The 27,210-nt window shown below is 51.6% G+C and overlaps 1 pseudogene; it reads left to right on the forward strand.

Annotated features, from left to right (window-relative positions):
- Positions 1-3,491: 3,491 nt before the first annotated feature.
- Positions 3,492-27,210, forward strand: LOC144248452 (class II histocompatibility antigen, B-L beta chain-like; annotated as a pseudogene).

Raw genomic sequence — 27,210 nt, forward strand, 5'->3', positions numbered from 1 at the left:
AACACTTAACATGAAGACTACCATGAGCTTTCTAAATTTGCCCATGCTGTGGGATTTGCCTTCAGCCTCAGACTCAACATTACCCAGCCCTCCCCCCTGTGCCAGGCAGGAAGGGGGCTCCCAGGCAGAAGTTCCTGGAGTACATCCCACGTGCTCAACACTAAGAAAACTGGGACAGCTTTCACTTTTGAAATTCCACTTCACTGTTCCCAGGTGGAGTCTTAAGGGCGCTGTTACCTACACCTGCAGCAGTGGTGAGAGGCTCCCGACGTAGCTATGACTTTTTTATGTCCACAGCCTGAGCTCAAAGCTGTCAGGACCTTCATGACTGAGCACAGCAAGAGAAGGGGTATTTCATTACCAAGCACAGCAAGAGAAGGGGTATTTCATGACTAAGCACAGCAAGAGAAGGGGTATTTCATGACTAAGCACAGCAAGGGAAGGGGTATTTCCACAGCAGCAGCACTTTGGGCGCTGTCCCCGCACACCTGGGACTGTGGCCATGTGTGTGGTGGCACTGCGGGAGTGCGGGGCGGCAGGGTGAGCAGTGCGGGTGTGGAGGCACAGTGGGCACGGTACCTGGAGCAGCAGGGGCAGTGTGTGTGTGGGGTACAGAGAGCAGCAGCTGGGTGTGTGAGGTACAGAGAGAGGCAGGTGAATACGTGTGGGTGTGTGGGTGGGTGCACAGCGGTGAGAGGCACATGTCAGGCACAGAGCCATGGCGGGAAGCTTCCTTTACAAGCAGGGACCTCCTGCTCAGGGCCCGGCCTGCAGACACTGCCCCCCTCCAGCGGGTTGAACCCCCGCTGCAGACAACAAACACCCTTTCCCCTTCGGGGTGATCTCCATGCCTGCTCCCGCACTGCTGGGCTGCCCACACCCGCCGGCAGCGAGGTGGGAGCGGTGGGAGAGGGCCCGGCTGCCTGGGAGCCGTCAGGCCCCGCCGCGGGCTGGGAGCCGCCGCAGGTGCCGGCGGGGGAGAACGGACAAGGGCGGCGGCACCCGCACTCACCAGCGGTGGCAACCCTCGCTGGCCTCCAGCGTGAAGTTGACGCGGGCGCCGCGACTGAAAGGGAGCAGCACCTTGGGGGTGCTGAGCTTGGAGGAGGCGGCGAGGTGCAGGAGGAGGAGGAGGAGAGGCAGCGCCCCGGGCGCGGGGGGAGCCATGCTGCCGCCGGTGGAGCCGGGCAGGGCGCGAAAGAGCGGCGGGAGCGGCGGGGCCGGGCGGGGCTGGGCCGGGCAGGATGGTTGGGGGCCGGGCAGGGTGGCTCGGGGGCCGGGCAGGGTGGCTCGGGGGCTGGCACGGTCTCCCCCGCCCTCCGCCCCCTGGGTTGCGCCGCCCTCCCTCGGGGGAACTCACGCGGTGCCCACGACCGGGCGCCGGCTGTTTGAAAAACGTCCTTTTCTCCGGGCCTGACCCCAAGTGTCTCGTAGGAGTCGTGCTCCAGAGCCTTCCCCTTCCCCGGCCAGGCTCCAGCGCCTCAATGTCTGTTATGTCGTGGTTTCAAAGCTGAGCACAGGGCTCGAAGCGTGGCTTCAGCTGAGCCCAGCGCGGAGGGACAGTCACTGCCCTGGTCCTGCTGGCCAGGTGCCATTGGCCTTCCTGGCCCCCTTCATGTTCCCCGGACACACTGGTGCTAGCAGCTACGCTGAGAAACTGTTCATTCATTACCACAGCATCTCAGAATGGTTCCCGTCAGAAGGGGCCTGAAATCACCGACTCCCGCCCCCGCCCTGGGCACCTTCCAGAGTCCCAGGCTGCTCCAAGCCCTGTCCAGCCTGGCCTTGGGCACTGCCAGGGATCCAGGGGCAGCCACAGCTGCTCTGGGCACCTGTGCCAGGGCCTCTCCACCCTCACAGGGAGGAATTTCTTCTTAACATCTAATCTCAAACTCCTCTCTTTCAGTTTGAAGCCACTCTCCCTTTTCTTGTAACCCCAGGCCCTTGCAAATAGCCTCTCCCCATCTTTTTTGTCAATTCCTTAAGGTTCTGGAAGGCCACAATTAAGTCACCCCAAAGCTTCTCCAGGCTGAACAAACCCAATTGTCCCAGCCTTTCCTTGTATGAGTGATGTTCCATGTGTGAAGGATCTGCTTGTCCTTACCTATGACAGAAGCGTGGTACACGTATGCATGATGAGAATGGATTTCAGGAAGGTCACATGCACGTTGGAGATCCTTGAAAGATCCTTAAATCCTACTCAGAAGATCAGTTTGCTGTCCAGCCAGGGACATGAGCTAAAAGTTTACCCAGCTTTAATTTAGGTGGTATTTCCGAAGTTAGCCAGTTCTCATTTATTCTAAGCATGTAAACTTATACAGGACGTTCTCTTTACATAGGAGCACATTTTGCACTATTTATTCAGCTCGTGTTTTATTTATCAGTACCTCAGCAATGCTGTTCCACTTTCTATCCCAGAGGAATGTGTGCTGCTGGACAGTTCAGTTCTCCCTGCAGCTTCTGTGCGTGTATTACTCATTTTCTGATTAACTATCATGAAATTGTATGGTCTGATTTAGAGAAGAGCTGAACTATGCAGCTGAAATTTAAGTTAATAGGAGCTGGGCCTAGAAAGATGTGCGATATTAAAGGTGTTGGCAAATCAAGCTCTTGCACTTTAAATCGCTCCCCAAAATACTGAGGGTTGCTTATCTTCTTTACTATTTCTCTCAGTGAAGTTGGAAGCTTTCTTTGTAGACATGTTAGGAAGATAAGTTCAGTAAAGGCTGGGATATTAGGGAGGAATGTATAAAATTGCCCATGACCAAAGAGTACAATGTGTTTACAGTTCGTACAATTCAAACTGAGTAAATAAGAGGTAGATAATGAGTATTTTGCATCCTGTGTTGTGAATGAGGTGAGGAAATGTCTGTATCCTAATACTTCCTAGCTTTAAAAGCAGAGTGTGCAATCTCAGAATTTATTTCCTTTCTCTCATCAGCAACGGTGGTGATGAGTATTCAATGTGAGAACAATAATTTTCCAGTAGCAAATACTTCTTAGACTTATTTTCATAAGGTCAGCAAGGTGCAGTTGGGACCTTAAAGCTTATTGATGAAACATGACAGTGAAGTATTGCAAGTAAACATCCATCACATCTTTCAGTGCATACCTGGCGGTTTTAAGAACAGAGTAAGGCAGGGGACATTGATGAGCAAATCTACAGTTCCCATTATATGGTAAAATTACCAAGTGAATTGTGTGCTCCCTTGAATTGTAAGTCATGCATTGCAGCAATGGGTTAGCATTTCTTTTGGCCAGAGGAGGCTGAGCTGGGAGGCAGCCAATGCAGTCAGTGTGTGCTCTGAGGAGTCCCCGCCTCAGGGGTAGGAAGGAGTCACTAAAACATCAGGGGCTGACTCAGCAGCATTGCTGCACTGCTCCACTTTTCCTTTCTGCGCTGCTGTGAGATCCATAGAAGTCAGCACAGCCCTCCTGCCAGGACAGACAGTGCAAACACCTCCTCTCAGGGTTACCCGGTGTGCTGGAGAATGGGAGCAGGATACACACGCCAGGAATCGGAGGTGATTTTACAGACATATCAAGTATACCTGAGTAAGTCTGAGAAAGAACACAAATGGAAATCGTCAAACAATAAATGGTTGTTCCCTAAGAAGTTGAGCCTTTTGTGGAAGAATTTCAAGAGATTTTAGAGGCAATCAAAATACATGCAATAAATAACAAAACACCAGGTGCTGATCATGTTTCAACTAGAATATGAAACTAAAGGGGAGAGAATTACTGAAAGATTTTACAAACTCACTTGGATGGTCTGAAGATCTGAAAACACTGCCAAGGAACCAGACAGACATGTACTCTGATCAAATCTTTTCAATCTATCAATTTCTGAGGGCCTGGCTCTGTCCCCTGGGGCTGGGGGAGCTGTCCCAGGGCAGGGAGGGCCAGGGCTGGCAGGGGCTGCTCAGGGATGGGTTTGGCCCCTGTCCCTCCAAGCAGCCACGGCCCAAGCAGCTGCGCTGGCCCCGGGCTCTCCTGCCGGCCTGCTGGGCTGTGTTGGGAGGCACAGCCTGTGCCAAGGGGCGGCAAGGTGCCTGCAGGCCCCAGCTCTGGGCAAACAGAGAACGTCCTGGCCGTATGCACCGTGCTGCCAGCTCAGCAGTGCAGCACAGCGCGGGCTCACGCTCCCCATTGCTCCCACAGATGCAGCCGGCCCCACAACACCTGTTCCCGATGCCCAGAACAGCCTCAGAAGTGGTTGCTATTGGGAAACACACTGTGTGCTACAGTTAATTGCAGGTCTTCTTTTTTTGGAGCTTATTACTTATATTGCCCTGTGTTGGAATCTGCTGTTACTGGAAGAGAAAACGGTGAGTGCTTTCATCATCTTTCCCTCAAACAGTTTCTTTTAAAAGTCTAATGTAGATGGGAAACATTTCCAGTGAGTATCCAGTGGAGCTGTGGGCAGTCCATGGCTGTCCAAAGCACTCTGCTGAGGGTTCTGCTGCTGCCCAGTGCTTTCCTTGGCCTCTTCATTGCTGGGCCTTGTCCTGGGGGGCCGCTGGGGCTGCAGCCAGTGCTGGCTCCCCCTGGGGCTGCCTGGCCAAGAGCAGCCCCAGGGGCACAGGGCAGAGGCACAGCAAGGTGGGCAGGAGAAAGAGCGGGGACGAGATGGCCCCTGAAAGGCAGAGGTGCTCTGGGGCCCGCTCCTGGCCAGGGAGCTGCCCAGAGCCGTCCCCTGCTCGCCGGGGCCTCGAGGGGCAGCTGTGCAGCTGGGCCAAGGTGTGCCAGCCGCTCCAGCCGTGCTGGGGAGCCTTGCCAGCTCTGGGCCCTGCTGTGCAGGAGGGTCCCTGTGTGCCACCGGCAACTGGGGGCCTCAGCCACTCCTCTCTACACAGCAGCACCTCTGCAGCTTCACAAGGCTGGCCAAACTCCTCAGTCTGGGAGAATTGGACCTGTCATCTTGCATCTCCATGCTAGTATCTGTTGTCCCTACCACGGCTGCATTACCCACTTATTGCTGGGGACATGCTGCCACCATCCATAACAGAACCTTCTGTCCCCAAAGGTGCTGACCCTGGTGTCCAGCCAGGACAGGAGGTGCAGCCCTCCTGCCAGTGTATGCTCTGACTCCAGCAGCATCTTTGGGCTTCAGCTCTGGCCCCTGGGTGCTACCACCAGCACTGGCGGAGCTGCTTGTCTGGGCACAGCCAGTACTGGGCAGGCAGCAGCTGGGCTTTGGGCTCCTGAGACACCACGTTTTGCCTTTGGTTTTCATTTTTAGAAATTACAAGTTTTTTTAAACCTTTATATTTTTTATTTTAGAAAGAAAATCCCTTTTTCCACTTCCATAGTTTAGGATTTTTCAAAGTAGATTTAAAATTTAGAAAAACTTAGAGCATTTTTACACTTCTAGAATAAAAAGTGCAATTGCATTTAATTGGTAATCTTTACTCTGGGGAGAACTAAGACATCCCAGGGTGCCTAGTCTGCTGGAGAGGCTCTTTTCCCACTGCAAATTTGTACCTAGCCACAACAACTAATGTAAAACCTATTCCCTGATTTTTTCCAGGATTTCTGACAAGTTTACCTCTTAGTCTTCAGAGGCAAACTTTGAGCACAGTGGGAATCTCTTGCTGTGCAGGTAGGTCTCCTCTTTTTATCTTGGTTTAGGGCAAATTTGGTAGATGACCTCGAAAGGGGTTCCCTAGAAAACAGAAGTCCTGCCTCCAGCTAGTTTGGGAAAAAAGATTTTTTTGGAGAAAAGTGGAACAAACCTCTATATATTTAACAGGCAAAGTATTCACCATCAGAAAAAAAAAAGAAAAAAAAACAAAAAAAACACCACAAACAAACAAACAAAAAAAAACAAACCAACATTATTACACAATAAAACCTCTCACCACTTAGAAGAAATGATAAAGTCAGAAAGTCCCCTCTGTGGGCAGTACCTCTGCAAACTCATTCTGTTATCAGTCCCTCTGGCCCTGGAAATGCCGCAGCCCAGGCCCAGCTTGGTGGGCCACAGGTGTGAGCTGCTGGGGCTCTTCTGGGTGTTCAGTCCAGAGCAGGTTTAAATAGTTCCAAGGAAAAATGAAAACCACAGTCCAGAGAAAGTCCCTGCCTCAGTTAGCTAAATACTAGCTAAAAAGTAAAGGAGAGCTCTATCTTGCTGTCTTGTCTGTCCACTGACAGCACAGTCCAGGAGAAGGATGTTGCTGTCGAGGCAGCACGACAATGAAGGGACTCTGACTCAGAAGGCTGTGAGAGTAAAACTCTGATTTATTCAAAATACACTGCTCTTTTTTACAGAGCTTCGTGAGGACCAACTTCATTGGTTCTGAAGTGAAAACAAGGCACAGCATTGGTGGAAAGTGCTTGACGCACAGTGATAGAATTTAACTATAAACAATGTGAAAAACAAGAGAGATAAAGAATTATTTACATTCTTCTCCAGAACTTTCCCAGGCTTCTGCCAGGCTAGAAACTCGTTTCTCTCCTTGACTGAATCTGAGTCCCACACAAGGATGTGGGGGAGCAAGTGCAGTTTCTGACAACAAACTCCACACTTCTACTCACCCTCTGCCCCTTCGCTCTTGGAACCAGTCCTAAATGTGCAAAACTAATTCCTGGGCTGAACTGACAAATGGGCATACAAGCATCATAAAGTTACCCCAGGACAGTGTCCCAGCTGCAAGTGGGACCTCAGCTACCTCCTCTCTCAGCAGCTGCCTCTCTGAATGGGGCAAAGAACTCCAAGAACGGCCAAACAACTCAGTCAGGGACATATCTGCCTGACATTTCCCATCTCCATGCCCATGCCTGATGTCGCTGTCACAGGTGCAATACCAGCTTGTTGCTCTGCAGATGCTGCCTCCACCCAGACAAGACCCTGTGTCCCTGAAGGTTTCTCTGAGAGATGGCCCTTGGATGAAGCAAAACATATACAGTCAGGGCACTCCATTTGTACTAAAGGGGTACACTCTGGGGGTACCGCTAAGGCCATGAGCTCACAGCAGGCTCTGGGGTCACAGCAGGCTGAGGTCACAGAGGGCTCTGGGTCACAGCAGGCTGAGGTCACAGAGGGCTCTGGGTCACAGCAGGCTGAGGTCACAGCAGGCTCTGGGTCACAGAGGTCCCAGAGCCCCGTGGCTGCACAGCACCACAAGGCCCGAGCAGGCAGTCCTGGAGCACAACTGCTGCGGCAGCAGCGGCGGTGGCAGCAGCGGTGCTGACATTGGGACAGCGGTGTCAGGACAGTGGTGGCAGCGAGAGCGGCGGGACTGGCACAGGGCAAGGCACCATGGCCCTTGCTCTGCACCTCCTCCTCCTGCTGCTCCTGGCCGTGGCCCTGCCTGCCAGGGCTGCCCAGGCTGCTCCGCTAAAAGCGGGGGGAATAGGTGAGCCGGCACCTGGCTCCCCTTTCCCGGGACAGAGCTCCCTGCTCCCCGGGAAGCGCTGGGGATGGTTTTCCCATGGGCTTTCGGGAGGCTTTCCTCTGTGAAAGGGAGAGAGCCACCGTGGGCCCTGGGCAGCCCCTCTTTCCTCTCCAGGGATGTTACACAGGGCAGGGAAAGAGTGTGGAGAGTGACCAGGAGCCAGCCCAGAGCTCCCCAGGCCCCTGTGCATCTTTGGCCTTGCCCATTGCCACCTGGCTTCCACAGCCTTATTGATCCCCTTGCAGTGCCCAGTTCCCGGAGGCAAAAGGGGATCCCAGCACAATGGAAATGGGTCTGGTCTCTGCTTCCCTCTAGATTTGGATCGCGACTTGAATGATTTGCAAGTGCTAGTGAATGACACTTTAAATATCTTGGAGAATGCTGGAGGTAAGTTCTGCATTTCCCTTTTTCCTGACAGCATAATCAGTATCAGTGTGGCAAGGAGTCACTCATCTTCCATTTTCATTAAGGTTAAGTCAGGGTTGAAGGATTCTGAAAACCTTGCACTGCTCTCTTTCTGGAGCCCTGAGTCATCCCACAGGGTCACTGTCAGTGGGAGGAAGGAGAATTTAGCTGTCCATCTTCCTCCCATGTGCAATGCCAGTGTGTCCTTCCGTGTGCTCTGTGCAGCCACAGAGAAGACCAGAGAGGGAAGGGGCCGGGCCCAGGGCTGTGCCCCGGGGCTGAGCCTTGGGTGCAGCCTGAGGATCTCCTACAGTGTCATCACAGGAGATGTTCTGTCCTGCCTTTCTTTGCAGATAACCCTGTTGGTGAAGATGGTGCAGCTTCCCAACCCATCCCCATCACTGAGCCTCTGGGAGATGCTGAGGGTAGGTCAAGTCCTATCCCTCTGGGAGAGCTGCCAGCTCAGAGCCCAAAGCTTGGCCAGGGGGGCATCGCTGCAGGTGCCAGGACAGAATCACGCACGTGTGTGCCCTCGCCCTGGGCCATCCCCTCACTGCTCCTGCGGCTCAGTGCTGCCCGTGCAGATCTGCAGAGATGACAGAAGCTTCTGTGGCTGTTGAGTTACAGGTGTGGCTGCAGGGAGAACTTCTCCATCTCCTTTGCTGGTTACTGCCTGCAAGCCTGGCTCCCACCGCAGGGGTGAGTAGTGTGTCCCTGCTGACCCCACAGGCTGAGAACAGATTTTGTGGGATCCATTCCTGGCAAGTGGCATTGTTTTGCTCTAAGGTCCTCCAACAGGAAAGAACAAAGCTACAGGACGCAAGAAACCCCATGAGCCATCCAAAAACATACAGCAAATGCTGAAGGAAATTCTGCAGGCAGGACAAGGTGGGTGCATCTCCTCAGCCTTCCCCTGGGACTCAGCAGCTGGGGCCTTTCCCTGCACGTCTGGGCAGGCCGTGCCCGGCACAGCGGGAAGGGATCCATGGCAGCCTCACTGCCCTGCTGCTGCTCTCACGGCCTGCAGGGCTGTTTCCCAGCCTGGCCTGGCTGCAGCTTCTCCCCAGCCTCTGCAGGAAGGCATTTGGCACCAGCTGACAGGGTGCCCAAATTCCGCCACAGCCCATGCCCACCCTGAGATCTTCTGCAATTTCCAAGTCTCAAGGCAGATTAGGAGAGGTGGCAGTTTGGAAGAGGGAGTGGATCGTAGCCTACCCAGAAATTTTATAGGGATTTCCTGATCCTTAACCATGCTTGCCTTTGACAAGTATTGCCTCCTGAAGATGCCACCTCCACTATGCGGAACAGCCCCGCCTGTGCCTTTTCTTTTCTCCAGAAGTGGATGTAGAAGCTGGTCTGAAGGAGGCATTTCCCAGAGGAAGCAGTGGCTCATTGGCAGTCTCTGCTGCAGGAAGGGAGGCAATGCCAGGCACAGTCACAGGAGGTAATTGCTGTGCCTCTGGGCCTGCGCCCTGCTGAGCCTTGAGCTGCCCTCTCTGCTGCTTGGCAGTGCGGGCACAGCTCAGACAGGGCCGGCACAGCCCAGAGCAATTATTATGCTGAGGGTACTTGGGTACTGAGCAGTCCTGCTGGGGTCCCTCCATGGGAGACACGTCCCAAAACCTGGTGGGGAAAGGGCAGAGGGGGAGAGCAAGGCTCCAGGGTGTCCTGTAAAAGCTCTGCTATCTCCCATTGTGGCAGGGGAGCTGTTCCAGCAGAAGGACGATGGGCAGTTGGTAGGACAGGAGGGAGGGAGGGAGGGAGTTAGGAAGGGATATTTGCAGCACTGCCTGCTGCAGTTTTCCCCAGGGATTAAAGAGAGTTTCCTTTGTGCAAGTGAAAGAATCCCCATGGGCCCCGTGCTGCTCCATTTCCTCTCCAGGGATGTTGCACAGGGCCTGCAAAGTGGGATGGGGATTGACTGGAGCCAGCCCAGAGCTCCCCAGGCCCCTGTGCAACATCGGCCTTCTCCTTTCACATCAGGCTCCCATGACCTTCCCCAACCCCCTGAGGCAGAAGGGGATCCCAGCACACCATGGAAATGGTTCTGATCTTTGCTCCCTTCTAGATTGGGAACAGACCATTGATTATCTGGAAGGCCTGCTGGATTACGGCTTGAGACTCTTGGGAAATGCCGGAGGTAAATTCTTGATGTACCTTTTCTGACAGAATAGGCAGCAACAAGGTGGCAAAAGCTCATACATTTGCCCTTTCCCTTAAGACCATCTCAATTTAGATGGATTTAGGAAAATCAGCCTGCTCCCTTCTCAAACCCTGAGTGATCCCACAGGATCACTGTCAGTGGGAGGAAGGAGCATTTAGCTGTCAGTTTTCTTCCTGTGTGCAATGCCAGAGTGTCCTTCTGTGTGCTCTGTGCAGCCACAGAGAAGAGCAGAGAGGGAAGGGGCCGAGCCCAGGGCTGGACCCTGGGGCTGAGCCTTGGCTGCAACCTGAGGATCTCCTACAGTGTCACAGGAGATGTTCTGTCCTGCCTTTCTTTGCAGATAACTCTGCTAGCAAAAGTGATCTGGCTTCCCAACCTACGTTCAGGATTGAGCCTCCAGGAGATGCTGAGGGTAGGTCAAGGCCTTTCCCGCTGTGAGAGCTGCCAGCTCAGAGCCCAGAGCTCGGCCAGGGGGGCATCGCTGCAGGTGCCAGGACAGAATCACGCACGTGTGTGCCCTCACTCTGGGCCATCCTCTCACCGCTCCTGCGGCTCAGTGCTGCCCGTGCAGATCTGCAGAGATGGCAGAAGCTTCTGTGGCTGTTGAGTTACAGGTGTGGCTGCAGGGAGGACTTTCCCAGCTCCTTTGGTGGATGTTGCTCACAAGCCCAGCTCCTATCGCAGGGGTGAGTAGTGTATCCCTGCTGATCCCACAGGCTGAGCATGGGTTTTGTGGGATCCCTTCCTGGGAAATGGCATTGTTTTGCTCTAAGGTCCTCCAACAGGAAAGAACAAAGCTACAGGACGCAAGAATCCCCATGAGCCAGCCAAAAACATGCAGCAAATGCTGAAGGAAATTCTGCAGGCAGGACAAGGTGGGTGCATTTCCTCAGCCTTCCCCTGGGACTCAGCAGCCGGGGGCTTTCCCTGCACATCTGGACAGGCTGTGGCCGGCACAGCGGGAAGGGATCCATGGCAGCCTCACTGCCCCACTGCTGCTCTCATGCCCTGCAGGGCTGTTTCCCAGGCTGGCCTGGCTGCAGCTTCTCCCCAGCCTCTGCAGGAAGGCATTTGGCACCAGCTGACAGGGAGCCCAAATTTCACCACGGGCCATACACACCCTGATGTCCCCTCCAATTTCCCAGTCCCCAGAAGATCAGGAGGGGTGGTGGTTTGGAAAAGACAGAGCCCTGTCACAGCCCCAAGAGCCTGGGCCTTTTCCTGATCCTTATCCATGTCTTTGACAAGGATTGCCTCCGGAAGTTTCCAGCCCCCTGATGTGTAATGGTTCCATCTGATTCACCTGTGCCTCTTCCTTTCTCAAGGGATGGACAGAGATGCTCTATGGAAGGCAGCATTTCCTGAAGGAAGGAAGGCGATGCCAGGCATGGGCACAGGCACAGGAGGTGATTGCAGTGCCGGGCTCATCCGGGCTCAGCCCTCGGCGGGGCTGTGTGGCAGCAGCTCTTCCCCCAGGCCCTGCCCTTGCACGGCCCAGCAGCAGCCAAAGCTGGAGGCGCCTGGGCTTCCAGGCCTCTGGAGCTCGTTGGCAGCCCCGGGGAATCGGGACTCTGCACCAACGTCCCTCCCGCTGCAGCTGCTCCCGCAGCCGCCCTGAGTGCCGAGAGGCCCCAGGCACAGGAGCAGCCCCGAGCGGGTGCCCTGCTGCCAGCCCAGGGCCAGAGCCAGCCCTGGCTCCCGGCTGGGCAGGGGCTGCACTGGCTCCTGACAGGGCCTGGCTCTGTCCCCTGGGGCTGGGGGAGCTGTCCCAGGGCAGGGAGGGCCAGGGCTGGCAGGGGCTGCTCAGGGATGGGTTTGGCCCCTGTCCCTCCAAGCAGCCACGGCCCAAGCAGCTGCCCTGGCCCCGGGCTCTCCTGCCGGCCTGCTGGGCTGTGTTGGGAGGCACAGCCTGTGCCAAGGGGCGGCAAGGTGCCTGCAGGCCCCAGCTCTGGGCAAACAGAGAACGTCCTGGCCGTATCCACCGTGCTGCCAGCTCAGCAGTGCAGCACAGCGCGGGCTCACGCTCCCCATTGCTCCCACAGATGCAGCCGGCCCCACAACACCTGTTCCCGATGCCCAGAACAGCCTCAGAAGTGGTTGCTATTGGGAAACACACTGTGTGCTACAGTTAATTGCAGGTCTGCTTTTTTTGGAGCTTATCTTCATGTTGTCCTGTGTTGGAATCTGGTGTTACTGGAAGAGAAAACGGTGAGTGTTTTCATCATCTTTCCCTCAAACAGTTTATTTTAAAAGTCTAATGTAGATGGGAAACATTTACAGTGAGCTGCAGTGGAGCTGTGGGCAGTCCATGGCTGTCCAAAGCACTCTGCTGAGGGTTCTGCTGCTGCCCAGTGCTTTCCTTAGCCTCTCCATTGCTGGGCCTTGTCCTGGGGGGCCGCTGGGGCTGCAGCCAGTGCTGGCTCCCCCTGAGGCTGCCTGGCCAGGAGCAGCCCCAGGGGCACAGGGCAGAGGCACATCAAGGTGGGCAGGAGAAAGAGCGGGGACGAGATGGCCCCTGAAAGGCAGAGGCGCTTGGGGGCTGCTCCTGGCCAGGGAGCTGCCCAGAGCCGTCCCCTGCTCGCCGGGGCCTCGAGGGGCAGCTGTGCAGCTGGGCCAAGGTGTGCCAGCCGCTCCAGCCGTGCTGGGGAGCCTTGCCAGCTCTGGGCCCTGCTGTGCAAGAGGGTCCCTGTGTGCCACCGGCAGCTGGGGCCTCAGCCACTCCTCTCTACACAGCAGCGCCTCTGCAGCTTCACAAGACCAGACAAAGACTTCAGTCACGGTGACCTGTGCCTGTCATCAGCCGTCCCCAAGCCAGTTTCCAACAGCCCTTCCAGAGCTGCATCACCCACTTACTGCTGGGGACATGCTGCTGCCACCTATAACAGAGCCCTCTGTCCCCAAAGGTGCTGGCCCTGGTGTCCAGCCAGGACAGGAGGTGCAGCCCTCCTGCCAGGGCAGGGCCTGACTCCACCAGCATCTTTGTGCTTCAGCTCTGGTCCCTGGCTGCTACCACAAGCACTGGTGGAGCTGCTTGTCTGGGCACAGCCAGTGCTGGGCAGGCAGCAGCTGGGCTTTGGGCTCCTGAGACCAGCAGCTACTGCATTTATTTTTCATTTTGCAAGATTTATGAATATTTTTCATAGATAATTCTCCAAATATTTTGTCCCTTTTCCCACAACAGTTCTATATTTTTCAAAGTAGTTTTAGAATTCAGAAAAACTTAGAATATTTTTACACTTCTAGAATAAAAATTAAAATTGTATTTAATTGGTAATCTATGCTCTACTAAAAACTAAGACACCCTATGACTCACAGCCTGCTTTAGAGGCTCTTTTCTCACTGGACATTGTGCCTAATCACAACAACTAACCTAAAACCTTTTCCCTGATGTTTTCTGGGATTCCGGACAAGCTCACCTCTCAGTCTTCAGAGGCAAACTTTGAGCACAGCAGGAATCTCTACAAGTCACCATCTTTGTTTGCTTCTGCCTGTGTCATAGAGCAGGGGCTTTGCTCAGCTTCCATCCGCCCCGCTCCCCCCAGGGCTGTCCTGAGGCCTCTCCTGCAGCTGCTGCTCTGCCATGGAGCTGCTGTAAAACACAGCAGCTCTGCCACACCCACTCAGCAGGACTGGAGAAGCTTTCTGGCCGTGCTTACATTAGGCTGGTGGCTTCTCTAGACACAAGCTGAGCTTTTGAACGCTATGTCTCACCTGGCACAGGAACTGATACTGCCTTTCTCATGGAGGCTAAACTCCCATGGGCTTTAAAAGCTTTCTGGCCAGCGTAAGGCTTGGAAAACCATGTAATGCAGCCATATAGTATTGAAAATGTCCGAGTCTATGTATCCAAGTAGCTTGTTTAAATGCTGGAGCCCTCCAGAGAATCCCTCCAGGGCATATCTGTCTCTCCCCCACCTCTGCCTCCATGACTGCCAAACTGCACCTTTGAGAGTTCTTTTCTCCAGAAGCTGAATGGCACCATTTTATTTGGGGGAGGAAAAAAAAAGGAAATGTTCTATGATACTATCAGCATCATCATCACAATGAGCTGCAAATTAGTTCAATGTCATCAACGACTCAGACTGTGGACTTACTTCTCAGAGTGCAGCACTGGCTTTACTATCCCTTGAATCTGCAGATGTGCTACAGTCTTTAAAATCCGTTTCATGATTACCTAATTTGGAGTGAAGCACAGCTCTGTGAGAGCTTTAGGGATTGGGCCTACCCTGGCACTCTCGTGTGTCTGGAGTAACCTGCCCAAGGCATCTGCCACCTGAAGAGCAAAGCAGGGTACGGAAAAGCACAGGCTGCAGAACAGCCCATTCCTGTCAGGAGTAACACGATGTCATGGTTTGACACTGGCACAATGCCAGCGCCCCCATGAAAATGTAACCTATCAATTGAATGCTGTGAAATTCGATCGAGAACAGAGCAAAGCAGGCCAAACTTAATAACAAGGGGAAAACTTTATTACACTACTACTACTACTACTATAAAAGGAAAAAAAAGGGAGGAAAAAAAACACACACAAAATTTGAAATGAAAATCTTTCAAAACATTCCTCCTCCCACCACCCACCTCCAACAAACCACAGCGAGACACGATTGGACCCTTAATCAAGTCTTCACCCTTCAAGAAAATCAATACTGAGTCCATTGGGGGAGAGGGGAGTCCCCCTAGCACCATAGACCCCCAGGAAACACAGCTGCCACCTCTTGTGTTTCCATGTCACACATGGCACCACCCAAACACACCGAGCCAGTCTGACACTCTCCTCTCCATGTCACAGTGCTCTCACCACTGTGCATGGACAGAGACTGCTTATAGGGCCCCTTTAAGGATGCTTTGCCAAGGACCAACAGGAACAACAGTCCAGTGTCTCATTTTGGGACTACAGTTCCCCCCATTTTCCCCTGAGGCTGGGGGTCCAAGAACAGAGATCACCTTCTCTTCTTCTCTGAAGACAGAGGGCATCCTCACACCCTCCTCTGCTTTCCTCTGTTCATCCTTGAACTGGTAGTTGCTGGTGGAGTTTCTTGGCTCACCATTGCATCCCCCTAAAATGCAGTCTCTCTTGGAGGAAGGATTGGTTCAGTCTATAGCTGACAAAAAAACTGCAGCCAACAGCCACTCCATCATCTCCCCCAACCTTCTTTCCCTAATAACTGAGGTCCCTGGCTGTCTCTCTTTTTCTTCAAATTGAGGAGGAGCAATATTTCACAAAGCCTTCATTTCACAGGAAAGGGTTAAAATTCCCAGACTCCCCAGATGGCTAAAATCTCTAGCTCAGGACGCTGTGCTGTCTCCCATGCTGGGCATCTTCCCCCCTCCTCCTCCTTCTCCTCTGCCCGCAAACTCCTGGGTGTCTGCAGGCTCTCTATGTCTTTTTCTCTAGGCTGGGCGGGGGGGAACAAAGACATCTCAGACGTTCTCCACCCTTCCATCCGCAGGAACTGGCCCAGCTCAATTCCAGACCCTTCACCCCCTGGCCTACCTCTGCAGGCCACATGGCTTCCCCTTCCCCACCCAGCTCATGGCTGGGCAGGGGAGGTTTGCACTCTGCAATGACCGGAACCAAAGAGAGCAAGTTTTCCTGGGAGTTCTGCTTTTAACCCCTCTGTGTTCTCAGAGGCGTGTCCACCTTCAATTGGTCACCCCAAATGTCAGTATCCAAACCTGACCCCTGACTGGACTGACCTCTTCCTTCCAAGAAAATTCTTTTCCTGTGTCAAGCCACGACACACAACCATCCCACCTTAGGACTGGGTTTTGTGAGAAACAACTGCTCAATTTATGTTGGCGAGGTGCCACGGGAGACAAGACTTAAGATATCATGATCATCAAGTCTCAGTTTATTGTGACAGATTACACAGTTTATATATACTCGCTAATTAGCTCATGCATATTGTGAAAGCCAAGCTCCTAATTGGTCGCGTAGCCCTTCATACTTTGACTAATTTTACAGTTTCATGTCCCTTGCTATTTAACTATTCTTCTGCCAAGCTCCCTACAAATTTAAAAACTTTAAAATGTTTATTAAACATTTACAAAAACATAAGAGAAGGACTAATAAGGAAGAACAGGCCTGGGAAGGCCCCCTGCCTCATGGCTGCCTGCCAGGTGGCTGCCTCATCTTCAAGATTGATGCTTCACCTTTCACATACCTGGAGGGTGTCTGATGCATCAGACACCCCTGGCCCCTCCCAGAGTCTGTCAGTCAACCCTTCTTTGCCCTTTATTGGTGGAATTTATTTCTTGCAGCTGCATTTGAAGGTCAGGTGTTGTCACATCGCATCCCCCCAGCAACAAGCGTTTCCATTCCTAACTCTCCCATGCAAGGGGTATATGTCGACACCTATTGTGGTGGACCTCCACCTCAGGGAATGACGTGCATTGACTTCATGTTTGCAGAAGGCTGAACAAAAGATTTATTAAGCTGTCCTATATTACACTATACTAAAAACTATACTACTGCTATACTGAAGATAAATCCATGACCCTTAGAGACAGTCCAACACAGAGTGGCTCCAGTTGGTCAAATGAAATCAAAACACCATCACCAGAGTCCAATGAAGAAATCCCTCTTTGGTAAACAATCTCCATTCCACATGTGCCAAACAACAGATGCAGCAAATGAAGATAATTGTTTTTCTTTCTCTGAGCTTTCTCACAGCCTTTCCCAGGATTTTCCTGGGAAAGTCTGTGTCTCTCACTGTTCAAAGGATATGCGAATATCACACATGCCTTCTTTCTACCTGTCCTAGAAAGCCCACCTGTTCCAGGTGGGAACAATAGGGAGTGGAGGGGAAGGGGACTGTGGGGAGAACACAGAACATCTAAACAACAAATCACAAAAACACAACTCTACATCAATAAAGCTTCTCTTAAGATACACACAATATTCATCCCTTAATTGCAAGAGCCAATCATCTCATTATCTATCTATTACAGTTTGGATGGAGACCAGAACTAATACCTTGCAAAAGGAAAAGACGGTACAAAGGTCCCTGCAGTCCCCTGGCCTGGTACCCCAGCCAGTGGGGAAAGGAAGAGGGCAGCATGTGGCCAGGAGTTTAAAAGGAGGCTGTGTCCTCCAAAACTTTGAGAGAGAAAACCCCAGCAGCAGATGTCCCCATGGACTCTCTCCCTTTATTCAAATAAAGATGCAGGGCTCCTCTGGCTCCCTTATGGACACTGGCTTTTCACAGCCTGGTTTGTATGCACCCGTTTCCTTGTATCAGAGTATCACCAGCCTGCAGGGACTCCCTGCCACTCTGGTCTGCAGGAGAAATGGAACTAATTTCCATTAAGGCCCTCCCAGAGGGAAGGAAGAGCACACCCAGAGGAGACAAGCAACCCCTGCAGGCATCCAAACTTCTTCACCAGATGCCGAGTGAGTCGCAGAGGGGACGTATTGGGTGCATTTCCCTCAGCCTTCTCCTGAGACTCAGCAGCTGGGGGCTTGCTCTGCACATGTGTGTTGAATAATATACCAACTTTAATTTTTTTTTTTTCATTTCTTTAGTCAGGCTTGTTATGGACAAATTCAATTGGGGAGGCTAATTATAGATAAATCAATTAACATGAATTTATTAAGCAAGTGGTATTAAGCAAAAGAACAGCACTGGGTGGCCGGGGAGTCTCTGTTCTGCCACGGCGCACCTTCCCCCTTTGACCTTTTTGTTTTTATAGTCCCTTTTTTTTTTCTGGTTGACGTATTTTCTCCCGATGTACTCTTCGCCGGTGCAATTGGTTGCTAGGGGGTCTTTTTTCTGCCCTTGGTGGTCATAAGGATGAAGGCTCCTCATCTTCCTTGCACATTTTCCTTGGCCTAAAAGTTAACTTGTATATAATTAGCTACACAGTCTTCTATGCTAGTTGCATCTGCACAATTCTTAAGCAGAATACTTGCTGTTTTCCCCCATTCTCCTTCTCCTCCCACATCTTGAGATTCCCTACTCTGTTCAGATTCTTATCTCCTTCAATGCTCATTTTGATGAACAAAGACCTTTTTATTTATTACAATCCCTCCTTTTTCTCTTGACCAATTTGTTCATTAAAACACTTTAACTTTTGGTAGCTTAAGACCAGGATTTCATCTACTTTTGAATCTCTGGGCAATGTTTCCTACCTATCTCTAATAAGTGTTAGATGAGCTGCCTCTAATCTTTCTTTTACAATGTCTATGTATTTATTAAGAATGCAAGTTTTAAAGTTAAACTTAGTAACAACAATATTACGGGACCTGCAATCTCCCTTATACAGAATTTCTCCTTGAGTGCCATACTCCAGAATTTTGCACCTCTCAGGGTACCATGAGACCTTTAAAAATTTATCTGGATGGGTGACAGACTAGGCGGTTGCTATGTCTTCACAGCCCTAATACTCACAGATATTCCCCAGGATAATTTCAATATCCCCCCCCCAGGATTGGAACTAGGACACCAATAGGTAGCCCGGAGATCAGGTTTACTCCATCTCCACACAGAGTTTACCAAGTCCTCATTAGTAACAAAAAAAACACAGGAGTTACAGTGGTGGCATTATGCTTAACAACTTCCCTTGGTCTGTTTTGGTCAGAGTCCAATTAAATGGCTGGTGTGCATAGTCCCCTTGACCAGGCCAGGTACAAGATATAACTAATATGCACAGAATTTGCCAGCAAGGGTGGAGACCAAACTGCCCCAGGGTTTGATTATCATTATCTCCCCATTCCCAGTGTTTGTTTTGACATGTTATTGCCGGGCTCACCTTTACCCTTGGGAGATCAGTATCCTTGAGGCAGTTCTTGAAATACTTTGAATTGTCCCAGTCTGAGGGCTCTTTCCTCCATCGCTTCTTATCCCTCTGCCTCGCTCGCCGACTCGGTTGCTCCAAGCCACGAGGCGCACCATCTTCTCGGAGCAAGGATATTCTTCAAGAGGACCCAAACTCTGTTTTTGCTGCCTCTTTTTGAATGATTTCCAGTTTTTATCCTTCACTTGTGGTGAGTCACACTGAATCCCAGGTAAAGTTTTCCGGCAATTCCCTTTGATAATTTGAACAACTGGGGGAATTGGTTCATTGGAGTGGAAACAACAATTTTCAGGTCTGGCCCCCTTAGTAAACACTTCCCACCACTCTTGGGATTCTCTTTGTATGGTCCCATTCTCTTTTCCAATCCTTAGGACTGGCTCTGTCAGTTCTCTTTCTAACTGATAACACCTTTACAAATACCCCTAGGAGGAGTGCCTCTGTAACTATGGACCCACCACCGTTCCTGGCAAATTTTACAAATAGAGCATACAAAAGGGTAACAATTACAATCCTTATTTGTACAATATACTCTAAAATCATTAGTTATGGGATATCCATAGTCCAATATCTCACTCTACCAGCTGGTTGGTACAATTCTTACTGAGTCCATTCAGTCCATTTAAATGTGACCTTAAGGTCCCCGGGCTGGCTGGTTTTTCTCCAGGGCTCTTCGGCAGCAGCAGGAATCGCTCCCTTTATTCGGCTCGCATGGGTCCACCCCTCCTCGGCGGTTCTGACTGCAGTTTCTGTAGTGAGTAAAACAACATAGGGGGCTTCCCAGTTTGGGGTCAGTGAGGTTTCTTTCCAGGTTTTTATTAACACCTTATCACCTGGATTTATATTATGGATTGCTAGGTCTAAAGGAGGTTTTTGCACTAGTAACTCAGCTCTTCTAAGCCCTTCCCAAGCTTTCATAAGTTGCTTGACATATTGGTTAATTTGTTGATTACTCATTTCAGGTGATCTATAGGAGAATCCATGTCATAAGGCATCCCATAAAGCATTTCAAATGGAGAAATTCCAATATCAGTTCTGGGCTGAGTTCTTATATTTAACAAGGCTAAAGGTAAACATTTTACCCAAGATAACTGTGTTTTATACATCGATTTAGTTAGTTGTTTCTTAATTTTCCCATTTACACTTTCCACTTTACCCAAGCTTTGTGGATGCCAGGGAGTATGATATTGCCACTTTGTTCCTAGCATTGTAACTACTTCTTTAATTATTTTGGAGGCAAAGTGTGGCCCTCTGTCTGAGTCTATTACTTCTGCTAGTTCATAGCGGGGGATTATCTCTTCTAATAGTATTTTTACTACTGTTTGTGTAGTTGCCCTGGAGGTAAGGAATGTCTCTACAAAGTGAGTCAAGTGATCTATTATCACCAATAAGTGTTTATACCTTCCTACTTTAGGCAAATCAGTAAAATCAATTTGAATGTGGGAAAACCCTCTATGTGCCAATTCCCATCTCCCCCATTTCCCACACCACTCGGGATTTCTCACACCTGGGTCTACTCCTGGGTCAGGCGTCTCTTCAGCCCCTCTAGAAATCTCAGCCCTCATTCTAAAGAGACTGCAGACTGTATAGAGAAAGTTACCAGATTAAACCCCAGGAAGATGGTCTCTTTAACAGTCAGGGGAAACGGAACATTCTCTAATAGGGAGCTAAGAGATTCAGAGGAGAAGAAGGAAAGCAAAGGTTTAAAAGCCTCATCCCTTGCTACTCCTCTAACAAACTGGCTGCACAATCATGACCATGATCCATGCATTCCTGGAACAGACTTCAGCACCTTCATAAACTCCCTGCAAGCCATGACACCCAAGCCCAGCCTGATGGGTATTCTGGTCAGTGCTCTTCTACTCCAAAAACTACGTATTAGGGACAATACTGGAGCTATTCCTGGATAAAAAAATAAACATAGGGACCATAGAGGGATTAAGATCTCAAAAAACCCTAGGGACCAGAGACACATGCAAGCCTTCACCCCAAGAGACACTATGAATTCAAACAATATAACCAGTAATTGCTCCATACCAACACAAAGTAATTGGAACCAAAATATGATTACAACAGGTTTTTTTTCCACTCTCTCAAGCCACAAGTTTTGCAGAAAAATACTTGTTCTAGTTTAGGGCAAATTTTAGATAAAATCTCTGAAAGGAGCCCGCAGAAAACAAACCCCTACAGCCCATCCCCACCCACCTGGTCCGGGAAGAATTTTCTCGGACAGAAATTGAAAAGAACCTGTTTATTTAACAAACAAAACCCTTCCCAGCACTAAAAAGATGAACAACATCAGATGACAACAAAACTCTTTCACCACTCTGAAGAGATGACAAATCCAGAAAGTCTCTCCTGGGGGTGGTCGCCCGGGTCTGGGCGCTGGGGATTGCTCTGGGCACGGGATGGCTGCTGCGGATCACAGAGCGCAGGCTCCCGGTGCTCCTCGGTGTTTAGAGGGTCCCAGTCCAGAGCAAGTTGGAGTGATATTCAGGAAAGGGAAAGGAAAAAAAACAGTCCAGGGAAAAAAATTGGACTGCTTAGCTAAACTAACTAACATGCAAAAGTAAAGGCAAAAGCAGAAGCAAGCAAGCAAAGCAAGCAAAGGAAAGCCAGCAAGCAAAGCAAAACCAAGCCAGCCAGCACCAGCCTCTTCTAGAGAACAGATCATGGGGGGAGGTGAGCTGGCTGGTAACAAGACAAAACAAACCTTCACTTTCTGAGTCAGTTCTGAAAGCACAGAACATAATATCAAACATAAAGAGAACACAGGATTGGGGATACAATCACCATAACGTCACCCTAGGACATTCCACCCCTTATCTCCATACTGTCAACATCATGTAAAAATTTAATCAAGTTAAAACTTCCATCTTTCACTTACTCATACACATTTCCTTCCATCTCACTTACTCAAACCTTCAACAGTTACACATTTCTTTCTGTCTCATGTCTGTGTGTTTTCATGTACAGACACTGGCAGTAACACCCAGCAAACAGTGATATTTGCACATGAGTCTCACCCCACAATCAGATCTCCCTGAGGTACACATCGTGTTGCTCCATCTCTCTGCATTATCCACCATGTACAACCTGGTCCCTGAGCAAAGACAATCCCACAAATGGGTTTTTCTTACTTGAGGCAGAATTGATCCACACTGATTTCCCTAACTAACCTCTGGCATGTGCCACTGGGACTTTATCTCCATCTACTATATTCAGGGGCTCAGACTGGGCAGGACCTGCTCGATTGGTGGAACCTCGGCTGTTAACTAACCAGGTGGCCTTTGTTAAATGCTGCTCCCAATCTTTGAAAGATCCCCCACCCAATGCTTTTAAGGTGATTTTTAACAGTCCATTGTACCTCTCCACTTTGCCTGCAGCTGGTGCATGGTAGGGGATGTGGTACACCCACTCAATGCCATGTTCCCTAGCCCAGGTGTTGATAAGGCTGTTCTTGAAACGAGTCCCATGGTCTGACTCAATCCTCTCAGGGGTACCATGCCTCCAAAGGACCTGCTTTTCAAGGCCCAGGATGGTGTTACGGGCTGTAGCATGAGACACAGGGTCGGTTTCCAACCATCCAGTGGTGGCTTCTACCATGGTCAGCACGTAGCGCTTGCCTTGGCGTGTCTGGGGCAGTGTGATGTAGTCAATCTGCCAGGCCTCCCCATACTTGTACTTGGACCCCCGCCCACCATACCAGAGGGGCTTCACCCGCTTGGCCTGTGATGGCAGCACAGGTCTCACAGTCATGGATCACATGATGGTGATGGAACACTGTCCATGGCTAGATCCACCCCTCGGTCTCATGCCCACTTGTAGGTGGCATCTCTGCCCTGATGGCCTGAGGCATCACGGGCACATCGTGCTAGGAACAACTCCCCCTTGTGTTCCCAATCGAGGTCTATCTTTGATACCCCAACTTTGCAGTCTGATCTACCTGCTGATTGTTTTGCTGCTCTTCATTAGCTCTACTTCTGGGGACATGGGCATCTACATGGCGAACCTTCACAGGTAGCTTCTCTACCCGGGTAGCGATATCTTTCCTCTCTTCAGTAGCCCAAATAGGTTTTCCTCTACACTGCCAGTTAGCCTCTTTCCACCTCTCCAGCCACCCTCATAGAGCATTGTCTACCATCCATGAATCAGTGTAGAGGTAGAGCTTTGGCCACTTCTCCCTTTCTGCAATGTCTAGGGCCAGTTGAACGGCTTTGAGTTCAGCAAGCTGGCTTGATCCACCTTCTTCTTCAGTGGCCTCTGCAACCCATTGTGTGGGACTCCATACAGCTGCTTTCCACTTCCGATTCATCCCTACGATGCGACAAGAACTGTCAGTGAATAGAGCCTAATGTGGTTCCTCTGCTGGCAGTTGGTTGTATGGTAGAGCTTCTTCAGCCTGTGTCACTGGTTCTTCTTCTTCATCTGTGACACCAAAACTTTCACCTTCGGGCCAATTTGTAATTATTTCCAAAATCCCAGGGCGATTCAGTTTACCAATATGGGCACGCTGCATGATGAGAGCAATCCACTTGCTCCATGGAGCTCTGGTGGCATGGTGGGTGGAGGGAACCTTTGCTTTGAACATCCACCCCAGCACCGGCAGTCCGGGTGCCAGAAGGAGTTGTGCTTCTGTGCCAATCACCTCTGAGGTGTCCTGGACTCCTTCATAGGCAGCCAAGATTTCCTTCTCTGTTGGGGTGTAGTTGGCTTCAGACCCTCTGTAGTTCCAACTCCAAAATCCCAGTGGTCGGCCTCGAGTCTCCCCAGGCACTTTCTGCCAAAGGCTCCAGGACAACCCATGGTTCCTGGCTGCAGAGTAGAGCACATTCTTGACCTCTGGTCCCGTTCTGACTGGGCCAAGGGCTACAGCATGAGCGATCTCCTGCTTGATCTGGGTGAAGGCTTGTTGCTGCTCAGGGCCCCAGTGGAAATCATTCTTCTTGCAGGTAACCAGGTAGAGAGGGCTCACAATCTGGCTATACTCGGGAATGTGCATTCTCCAGAAACCTATGGCACCTAAGAAAGCTTGTGTCTCCTTCTTGTTGGTTGGTGGGGACATAGCTGTGATCTTGTTGATGACATCTGTAGGAATCTGACCCCATCCATCTTGCCACTTCACTCCCAGGAACTGGATCTCTCAAGCAGGTCCCTTCACTTTACTCTTCTTGATGGCAAAACCAGCTTCCAGGAGGATTCGGATGATTTTCTTACCTTTCTCAAACACTTCTGCTGCTGTGTTCCCCCTACACAATGATGTCATCAATCTATTGCAGGTGTTCTGGAGCCTCACCCTTTTCTAGTGCAGTCTGGATCAGTCCATGGCAGATGGTGGGGCTGTGTTTCCACCCCTGGGGCAGTCGGTTCCAGGTGTACTGCACGCCCCTCCAGGTGAAAGCGAACTGAGGCCTGCATTCTGCTGCCAGAGGAATGGAGAAAAACGCATTAGCAATATCAATGGTGGCATACCACTTTGCTGCCTTGGACTCCAGCTCGTACTGGAGTTCCAGCATGTCCGGTACAGCAGTGCTCAGCGGTGGAGTCACTTCATTCAATGCATGGTAGTCCACTGTCAATCTCCATTCTCCTTCAGATTTACGCACAGGCCAGATGGGGCTGTTGAAGGGTGAGTGGGTTTTGCTGAGCACCCCTTGGCTCTCCAGGTCTCGGATCATCTTATGGATGGGAACCACAGCATCTCAAGTTGTTCTGTACTGTCAACGATGCACTGTTGAAGTGGCAATTGGTACCTTTTGTTCTTCTCCCTTCAAAAGTCCTACTGTAGTTGGATTCTCAGACAGTCCAGGCAAGGTGTTCAATTTCTGGATGCCCTCTGTCGCTACAGCTGCTCTCCCAAATGCCCACCTGAGTCCCTTTGGGTCTTTAAAATACCCCCTTCGAAGATAATCTATGCCCAAAATACATGGGGCCTCTGGGCCAGTCACAATAGGGTGTTTCTTCCACTCCTTTCCTGCCAGACTTACATCAGCTTCCACCAAGGTAAAGTCTTGTGATCCCCCTGTCACACCCGCGATAGAGACAGATTCTGCCCCTACGTGTCTTGATGGAATTAATGTGCATTGTGCACCAGTATCGACCAAAGCCTTATATCTTTGTGGCTCCGATGTGCCAGGCCAGCAAATCCACACAGTCCAGAAAACACGGTTTTCCCTCGCCTCTACCTGGCTAGAGGCAGGGCCCCTCTAAGCCTGGTTATCCTTCTTACCTTGGGCGTATGTCTTAGAGGTTCCTTCAAGGGGATCGGACGTGTCATCATCATCATCATGCCTGGCAGTTTGGCTACGGGCAACTGGAGCTGCTCTCCTTTTGGTGTCACTTCCTCTCTGAGTCTTGCCTTCCTTCAATTCATGCACCCGTTGTGCCAGAGCAGCAGCAGATTTTCTGTCCCATCTCCTCATGTTTTCTCTGCAGTCACACAGGAAGAACCACAGCTCAGCTCTTGGGGTGTACCTTCTCTCACCATCTGAGGAACGTCTATGTTGGATACCAGAACCTCTGATCTGTACTGCTGAGATTTGGAAAAGGTCCTCCTTAATCTCCTCCCTGAGTCTCTTATGATTCTCCTCTATCTTATCTTCTAATTTCTGCAGACATGTTTCCACTGCTGCAATTCTGGCATGGGTTGGGCCATGTACAGCATCTGCATATGCTCGGAGTTTCCTTGCCATGTCGAGCACGGTCTCATCCCTCTCCTCCCGTTTCATTATTGCTAAAGCAGAAGCGTATTCATGTGGCCCAAGCCGTACAAGTTTTCGCCACATCACAGATGTACATGGTGCCAAGCCTGGATTTCTAGTTATTTCATCTGAGAAGATAATCTCTGCCACTGCCATTTCTCTCAGACGTTGGATCCCATGTTCTATAGTCTTCCACTGGGTCTGCTGCACATAAAGATCATCTGCACACAGGTATCTTTGTGCTACACTTTCCAGAACCCGTGCCCAGAGGCTGTGAGGGTGAGCCCCCCTCATCATTCCTTGATCAATGACAGGAATCATGTGACAGGGATCCCAAATGTCTCGCTTCAATGCCATCCAGAATTGTAGCCTCGCCTGCAGCATCCCAAAGACGGACCAACCAACTAATTACTGACCCCCGTGGCTCTCCCAGTCCATCCCAGTGTCTCCCAGTGCCTCCCGGCTGTCCATCTCAGCCTGGCGTGGCGCTGCCGCCCCTCAGCCAATCAGAGCGCGAGTCTCTGATGACTCATCAGTTGCCAGGCAGACCCGCAGCGCCGCGTGCCCCGCGCTGGACTCGGCCTCCCAGTGCCGCGCGCTTCATTCCCAGTTCCTTCCCAGTGCCCCCCATTCCCTCCCATCTCTCTGAGTGACACCCCAATCCTTCCCAGTCCCTCCCAGTCCATTCCCAGTCTGCCCCAAGGTCACGCCACCCCTCCCCTCTCTCTCCCAGTTCCCCCCAGCTGATCCCAGTGTGTCCCCGCTCTCTCCCAGTGACCCCCAGCGTGTCCATCTCGCTGGTGCCCTCAAGCTCCCAGCCCAGCCCCGGCCGCCTGCTCTGCTCCCTGGTGGATTTCTACCCGGCCCACGTCCAGCTGAGGTGGTTCCAGGGCCAGCAGGAGCTCTCCTTGGTGGCCACCGACGTGGTCCCCAACGGGGACTGGACCCACCAGCTCCTGGTGCTGCTGGAAACCCCAACCCGGGCGAGCTCACCTCCACCTGCCAGGTGGAGCACGTTAGCCTGGAGCACTCCCTGAGCTGGAACTGTGGTACAGGGGAGGAATTCGGGGTGCTGGGAGAACCACTGGGATGTGCTGGGAGCAACTGGGAGGGAGTTGGAGAGATCCTGGTTTCAACTGGGAGAGGAGGTTGTAGGTTTGGAAGGGCTAAGAAGGGGTTTGAAGGATACTGGGGAGGGTGGGATGGGGTTCTGGGGGTCCTGGTGGGCACTGGGAAGAGACTGGGAGAGGATTTAGGGGTCCTGGGGCAGTGGGGGCAACTGGAAGGAGGCTGTGGGATCCTGAGAGGGACAGGAGGGGCTTTGGTGGGTCCTGGGGAGGTCAGGAAGGGATCAAGAGGGAGGTTTCAGGGGATCCTGAGTGGGTTGGGAGCGATGAGGAGGGTGCTTGGAGGGGCCTGGGTGTCTGTGAGAGTTTTTGGGAGATCCTGACCCCTGTGGACCACCCAGATGCTGGTGGATGCTGCCGCAGCAAGATGCTGACAGGAACTGGAGACTCCCGAGTTGGGTTTTGTCTTCCTGGCACTGGGGATCGGGTTCTACCTGCGCAAGAGAGTCTGGGGGGTCCCGTGAGTCGTGTCCCCCCTCCCCCAGAGTGTGGGTGCTCGCCGGGGTCCCCAGCCCGGTGTCACCCCCTTTTCTCTGCCCACAGAGCTCCTGAGCCGCTGGCGGCCGCAGCCGCTCCCTGTGACCTCGGGCCCGGCCAGGACCACCGCTCCATCCCCACGCTGA

Source organism: Lonchura striata, unplaced genomic scaffold, assembly GCF_046129695.1.
Source record: "Lonchura striata isolate bLonStr1 unplaced genomic scaffold, bLonStr1.mat Scaffold_127, whole genome shotgun sequence".
In the NCBI taxonomy this organism is placed as follows: domain Eukaryota; kingdom Metazoa; phylum Chordata; class Aves; order Passeriformes; family Estrildidae; genus Lonchura; species Lonchura striata.